This window comes from Vipera ursinii, assembly GCF_947247035.1.
Source record: "Vipera ursinii genome assembly, chromosome: 2".
NCBI lineage: Eukaryota > Metazoa > Chordata > Lepidosauria > Squamata > Viperidae > Vipera > Vipera ursinii.
Genome location: NC_139513.1, coordinates 32250076 through 32258514, shown reverse-complemented (window position 1 = coordinate 32258514; position 8439 = coordinate 32250076).

Here is an 8439-nt window from a genome sequence, read left to right as displayed (position 1 = left end):
CCTCTGGTCTATTTATCCAGCTCTCCATTGTCAGGAACATAAGCAACCTCCTAGAGAGCTGAAGAAATATTTTATGCCATTTTAGGCTGAGCTACATCAGCATCAGTGGAAGTAGCTTATTCTCAGTCCGTGTGAGATTGGGTAGGTTTTGCATTGTGCAAGTAGGGTCTTAAGGGAGGATAGGATAAGGTAGGATAGGATAAGGTAGGGTAGGGGAATAGAATAGAATAGAATAGAATGGAATGGAATGGAATGGAATGGAATGGAATGGAATGGAATGGAATAGAATAGAATAGAATAGAATAGAATAGAATAGAATAGAATAGAATAGAATTCTTTATTGTCACTTTGAATGTACACCAATTGGCATACATTAAAATGTAATTTCATTCCATACAGGTTACCTACAGGTAATATTAATGCATTAGATTGTCTTGTTTATTATGCCCTTCCTGTTGCTTTCAGAAGTCCTCCAGCTCTTTCTGGATTGATTACATATTATCTCAAATAACTGGACCTTAAGACATCCAGATGAATGAGATGTTGTGCATGTCAATAGTACAGCATGGGCCACAGCACACAGAGGGAAGACAAAGCAAACATGGATAATGCATCCCTTGTGATTTCTGTATCGCTCTATATAATTTAGCAAATGGCTAATAATAGCATGATACAGACGTAACTATTTCCTAGTTTCTCCAATGGAAATCTGAACCCATTTATATACAGAGCAATAAGAGATTTAGACCTAAGTGCTTTCCTAGATGTGAAAAGGCTAGACTACACTCGACTTGACCGAGATGTGTTTCTACACGTGTATATCCAGGTTCTGAAATTTACATTGACTTTGAATCAGGATTTCAGAAGAGTACTCACACCATTTCTCTTCCCTTTTTTAGTCTAGTAAAACTAGACTCCTTACTTGAAAGCACTACGAATGAAGCTAAGGCTTAGGTTCTGCGAACACAAAATGTAAAAGTCAAGGAGGGGACTCTGAAATATCAAGAGTAATTGAAAAAGAAACCAACTGAACACAGCATGATTAGATGTGGTCATTGACAACACAAGGGGACTCTAAAAAGGATCTCAAGAAACAATTATTGATAGACAAACCTGGAGAAATATTGCTCAGGGGATCATCAAGAGTCAGAAGCAACTGAATGAAGAGCAGCAAAATGTCCCAAACATATACACTATTCCTGAAAAAATATCCATAAACCTACACTGTAGCAGTGTAAAGTTAACAGTATTGGGCAGTCGCAAAAAAAATGGAACTGGAATACACTGATCATCATTATCCAGAACCTTCATAAATAGCTATTCAAGTTGTAAGTGGAGGACCTGGCTGTAGACACTCTCTTACTTAAAGAATATTATTAGTTACAGGTTGCTATATTTGCAGTTTTTTTTCTTTTTTCACTGCTTGTGCTGGTTGACATATTTCCCCCTACAACATGCATGCAAATTGCCTCCTTTATATAGGCAACGACCCCTTAAAATAGATTGGGGACAAAAAAAAAAAAGGCATACAAAGGCTGAATTCACAACACACTTAACTTGTGAAAGACCCAGCAGCTACACTCACACAACTTTTATCAGGTTGTTTTTTTGGCTTGTGTACTGTGGCTTAATGTGCACACGCAGCCCATTTGCTTAGTTTTATCGTTTCATGCATTGTGAAAAGCAGAAAACTGGTGACTAGATTAAGTGTGTTGTGCTAACCTGTGCATAGAATGGTTAGCCAAAGTTCACCCTGAACACTACAGGCAAAGTATATATTGAATGTTGTTGCTGTTTTATTTTATTATTTTTTATTTGTATCCCGCCTTTATTGTTTTTACAAAGAACTCAAGGTGATGATCAACTCAACAATGAATGGAAGGTCACAATCGAGGTGCAACTTTCCATAAACTATACCAGTGCAGTTTTGAATTGTATGTAGCTTTCATCTGAGTTTATAAGTGATCGCTTTGAACCAGATTTACTCAAAGTGGTGAACAAAATGCAATGGATTGTTATACACATTCAGCCAGATGTTTAGACTGGATTTCCATTATCCTTATACAGATAAAAATATGAGATCACAGCTGCCAGTTCTTTAATTGGTTTTGCTCTTTATTTGCATCAAGTTCTTCCAAGAACCTAGGATGCCTTGATGTATCGGCAGGGTATATGTGCAGATCCAAGCCGTGTGGCCTTTTGTTAGTGACAGATGGAAATTTTGTCAATGAGCATATTTCCTAATTGGGATCCAGGATTTTTTGGTATGCCACGCAGTGTGGCAGTGTGCGGATAACCGCTGGGACCGCCATGCCTGGTTTATGCCATAATCTTTCAATTTTGATTTTTCAGAATTTGATACTTTTGGGATCTTCCCTAATTCTTTGTCCTCTTTGCTACTATCGCCCGGTATTGCCATATCAGTTGTTCACATTTTCCTCTTTTCAGCCACAGTTAAACCTGGTGTTATGACCCAAGATTTTATCAGTCTAAATCCAAAGATCTTACAATATTTTCACCCGCTCATTTCTTATTATTGAATATCATTTGACACAAGATATATTACTGACCAAGCCCTTGTGTTAATGTAACATATAATTTAGCCTGTTTGTATATACAGCATCTTCTAGAGCCGCGTCTCCTAAGCAATATAGCAAATGAAATGCTACCGTTCGTGCTCATTCAAAACAAATTTGCACACAAGGGGGTATAAGTGCAAATTGTTTGGGAAAAGTTTCTGCAATATAAGAGCCGCTGTACAGAAGGATTTTCACCTCTAGTGCCTACCAAGTTTTATTTATTTGTTTAGAAATGTTAACACAGCTGCTCATCTTACACTGGAATTCTCTGCATTGACCATGAATAAGATACAAGCTAATAAAATTTCTACAAATCAATAACAACAACAAAAGAAACCAGGAAAAGCCACCTAGCAGAAATGAAAGTATGATAATAATCCAACTTAATCACACCTATATTAGTCTCCCCCCTAACTTCCTGGCCTTGCATCTCACAGAAAAGCCAAAACTTTCTGGAAGCCAGCAGGATGAAAAGATGGCGCCATAACGTGAGAAGATCCCATAAGATGATGCTGATCCTCACTCTCAGAAGATGTTGTTGGTTCATAGAGGTGCCTGGAATACACCCAACCCCTTGGGATCTGGTGGGATGGGAAGAAACGCTCACAGATAAGCGGTCCTACAAGTAAACGGCTTAAAGTCAGTTGAGATATGCTGGGAATTCCACAAAGCAACATCTAAACTTCATGCTGCTCTAGTTTATTGCAGTAGGTATATGCTCCTGAGCTACACCACTTGCATTACTCTAGACCAGCATTCCTCATCCTGGGATTCTCCAAACTAATCAGATTAGTTTCTGATTCTGTCGGTTGAGAATGTTGTGAATTGTAGCCCCCCCCAATACATGCACTGGAAGATTATATGGCTTTTTTTTTTTAGGGGGACACACTGTGTGAACTGGAAGAATCTCAGCAGAGTTGGAGGCACTCTTTTTTCATATATTTTATTGACTTTTTAAAACGTAAATCGCTTAATAGTTGGTAAACAGTGTGTTTGCTGGGTTTATGTTTGTAAAGAAAAGTCATTAACAATTGGTTTCTATAATTCATAATCCACACAGTACATTTAATTGATTTCCCCTTTTATCCCAAAATGTCTTCTTTGCAAACCTTGAAATAATACAGTTCTTATTATTTTGATAAATAACAGTTACATATATGATTCCCCCCCCAAGATTCCTAAAAATAATGATCGCATCAATATGATATTTCTTTTCTATCTAATCATTCTGGTTGTGGAGGCACTCTTTATAATGACTAACTCTGCCACATTTGGATCCTACCTAGCCTACCTAGATTTGTTATTCCAAGTACAGTGTCTTCCAATCCCATCACAACCCAAGGAAAACGGGACTGTTATTTGGTTGCAGATCCTGTGCTGTTTCTTCTAATAAGATAGAATGGTGGGGGTTATGGTGCATGGTTTAACCAGAGCTTTCTACCCTACCCACAATTTTTTTAATAAAACAACACAATCAAGGTTCTGCAAATGTTTATGAAAGGGCACAACTCCAGCTAGAGGGGAAAACAAGAAATTTATTAAGTGGTAGTCTTTTATCAATTGGGTACATATATTCAGGTGCATAGGCATCGGGAGAGGGTCAAAAAAGTGAAGATTGGTGGCCACAACATATTCCTTTCTTGGTGCAATAAAAAAAAGCAGGACTTTGATTACATGACCGTGGCTGCCATCTTGGATTTTTGATCCCCTCCTTGGGGACACCCCCTACTGGGATGGGGGGGCACCATAGATAGCGGATACAGCAGCTGTTCTTCTCCATATACGTACGCAAGGCTTACAATTTGTGTTCAATTTCTTGCTTCTCAGCCTTTCCCAATGGCAAACTGGGTTCTTCCATCCATTCGTTATTTCCTCCCGTGCAACTCTGGTAAATATTAAAAATGCTTCAATCGAGGGGGATAGCAATTCTGTTGCACATATACACAGGCACACACGCACACACGCACAAAAGGCTCCAATTATCTTTTCCCTCTCAAGATGTTTCTTCTGTCCATGACTGCTCACACTTCAGCAATCTTGCCAGCAAGCTTCAAATAATGTAATTTCCCCCCACCCACCCACCCCCCAAAAAATAAGGAGAAGAAGGGGGTGGGGAAATTCTCTTCCAAAGCCGTAGTCATGAACATGAACAGCTTGAACAGGCCTAGTGCCTAAGGGGGGGTTAGAGGTTCCTTTATGTAAAGAATGACACTTAAAACTTGCCAGCATTTGCAGGCGTGTGGTGTTTTTTTTAAAAAAAAAAAGGGGGGGGGAGGAGAGGAGGGTTGGAATCCTAAAATAATAAATGAAATCCCTAAGGGTGTAATATCCATTTGCCTGGCTGAGCCTTCCAAGGCTCCCCTCCCATTCAGCCAAATGTTCCTGTCTCTCTTCCCTTTGCGGAGGGAGCCCAGTACCAGTATGTGGGGTGCGGGTGTGTGTGTGTGTGTGTGTGTGCTGGGGTGTGTGCGTGCCTGGATGGGAGGGAGGGAGGCTTATCCCAGGTGCATCCCAAGGCAATCCGAAGGAGATGCTTCTTAACTTGCTGGGCTGGGAAGCAGGGAACCTTCAAGGCAGCGGTGGCGCGGTTGCCCTTTTCCTGCACTTCACTCTCCAAATGTCTGAGCAACCGGGTTTGCTGCTAGAAACATGTTAATTGCCAACAGAGCTCATTAAGGCATGCACATGCAAAACACAGCAAGGGAGATTAAATGGACAAAAGCGCAATAATGAACTGTCAATAACTGAGCCCCTCTACAAGACCAGGAGCACTCAAGAATGAGGCATTTAGAGGCAACAAAGGATTGTCTGGGACAGGAAGAAAGGACGACCTAGACTTTTGTTGAGTCAACACAATTGATTACAAATGAGAGATTAACAGGATAGCTTCAGAGTTTTTTTGAAGGAGGCAGAAGAGAAAAGTCCAATTAAGTCCACCGAATGTTAACTACATCTCTTTCCACAGCCAGCCCTGGAGAAATTCTCATTAAACCATCCCTGGCGATCCCCTTTTTGGAAAGTAATTTGTCTCCCTGATGAAGCAGAGAAAGGGAGAGAGAGAAGCGCGAGTTCTTGGCACAATGAGCTTAGGAGACACACTGCAAAGAGCCAAAAGGGGAGTTAATGAGCATCTGACAAGCCGCTTGGATCTGGGCTTGGCAGAAGAGTGATGAAAAGATGGAATTGGCCAACAACTTTTCTTTAGATCAAACATAAAAAGGCCAATCTGAAACAGGCCTGCTCAAAGCTGGTGGGGAGAAAGAAAAGAAAGCCCCCCCCCCGCTGCGGGGATGGAGTGGAGCCCTCAACTGCCCCGATCAGAATGGGAAATACCTTGGCATCTCATCCGCCTCCCCTCCCCTCCCGCCCCCTGCCCCCCCCACTCCCGGTGCTGCCGAATGGCCAATCCTTACACTCCTCTGCTCCTCCCGGCAAGCTACACTGCAAAGCTTCCCAATTAGGCGATGAATGGGGATTTACAGACCCACTACATTTGGGGAGGGGAGAGATAATAAAATTCATACATGGGTGTTTCAAACTGTTCTTAAGTGTTGGAGATTAGAAGGAAGCCTCTGGGAGGGGCAAGTGCCCCCTCCCATCGTTTACGGCTGCTGGGTTCTCTTAAGCATGGCAGGGTCAAGGGGCAGGGCTGACTGGGAGGTCACCTTAATCTAGGTTAATCTCAGGCCGAGTAAGCTGGATTAAGGGATGGGTCCTTATTTCGAGAGCTCCAGGACAGATTAGCCAAAACGGCCATCTTGCCCTGACTGGACCTGATGTTTGTTCTATCATTTCCTAGAGAACAGATAGGTAGATATCCAAGCATCCAGTTTTTTGGTATGGGGGCAGTGGAGTTAAATCTGCCAAATAATAATAGGACAACTCAGCAGTCCTACAACACTTTGCTCACATGGGTGAAAACACTTTTCAGCTCTCGGTTGCAGCCAGAGCAAATTTAGCTGGTTGCTTTGATCAATAAATAGTCCTACCCCATTGGGGGGGAGGGGGGCTCCAGACGTTACTGGGCCCCATTTTTAACCCTGCCTCGTTTTCCCATTGCTTCTTCTATCTTTTTCCTTTCCATAAAATATTTGCTAAGGGAAGAAGGGTAACGATAGCAGTAGGAAAGCCTCAATTTGGAAGCAGCCCAAAAGGTAAGAGGATCCATCTCTGGCTTCAGAAAAATGTTGGCTGTAAGTCAGGGAAGAGCTTCTATCAAATTTGTGAAGTGTAAGGTTTTCCCAGGAAAATGTGGAATGTTTGTGTGTAGTGTTTGTTTATCCCTCAGTGAAATACATATTTTACATGTACATAAACATGCATGCTCACGTATGTGTACAGGAGGGGGCGAATGTGAATTCATTATGCACGTTTTTGGTGAATCTCTAGCTATAGGTGAATAATTGCATCCATCCACATCAAGGCATGACAAAGGACAGCCAGCAGTAGACAAAGTATACGTGAGGTTGTGCGGATTGCTCAGTCAATATGAATGGTTGCAGGCTGAGCGTATAAGGGCCAACTGTGTTCCTGTTTGTAAAGTGTGTTGGGCAATGTATAAAATCTCTCCTGTGAACACCAGACATGTAACTGAAAATTGTAGAAAACATATCTAATCAGTCTATCAATCAATAACCACCGCCGCTCCTTTGTTCTGATAGCAGGTTTGAGCTGGCAAAGTGGGGATTCGCAAAATGAGAAATCAGGTGAGCAGGAGGTACACCAAGACCCAAAGTGTTCAATGAAAGGTAGGAGAAAGGGGTGGGACTTTTGGTTAGCTGGACTGCAAGGAGATCAAATCAATCAAGTCTAAAGGGAATCAACCCTGACTGTTCTTTGGAAGGTCAAATACTTTGGCCACAGAATGAGAAGATTAGGATTCACTGGAAAAGATCCTGATGTTGGGAAAGAGAGAAGGCAAAGGGAGAAGGGGAAAGCAGAGGATGAGATGGTTAGATAGTGTCATCGAATCAGTGGGTGTAGGTTTGGGCAAACTCCAGGAGACCATGGAGGGTGTGGGGCAGTGGTGGGATTCAGCCAGTTTGCACCATTTTGGCAGAACCGGCAGCTAATTTTTTGTTGCCCAGGCCCAGAATGGACTTCCGGAAGCGGCATCCACACAGAGAACCGGTTGTTCACATATTTGAATCCCACCATTGATGGGGGCAGGGAGGCTGGCATGCTATGGTCCATAGGTTCACTAAGAGTGAGACATGACTTAGCGATGGGACAGTAACAACACTTTGGTGAATAACATTTAATTCAAGTTATGGGTATCACCTTTACATCAAAATAAAATAAAATCAGTTGCAATTTCTGTCCTACAGCACTTACCGTAATTCGTCAGGGCATTGTCTCCTTACTGGCCTGCCCTTATGCACTTTAACTTTCAGTGTGAAAAGGGTTGTGCATCTCTGGTTTATGCTTATTATCTATACCTGTAATCCTACTTGCTGTGTAGAATTTCTACAGAAGAAAAAGTTGGAAGTTTTTAATAGATTTTCCCAGGTTTCTGATGACAGCTTTGCTTGAGTTCTCCTCCAAAGGAGATTGTCTGGGTCTGCAGCCTCTTTGAAGTCCTTATGGAAGAGACGAAACCTATGCTGACATGGAATCTAGAGAGTTCTCCTATACTTTCTGCTGGGAATCATCAGAAGTGGTGGCACCTTCTCCCCATGTTAGAAAAGCTGTATTTATCACATCGGGACGCTGTACTCAATTGCTCGGGTAAACAGCATCTACAATCATATGTGATGAAACTGACTTAATACAATCATGGCCTGATGGCATCATCACAATGGGAATTTCTTCCTGCTCTTCAAATTCTCTCCTTCTGTACTGCTGTCTTATATCTGTTGCC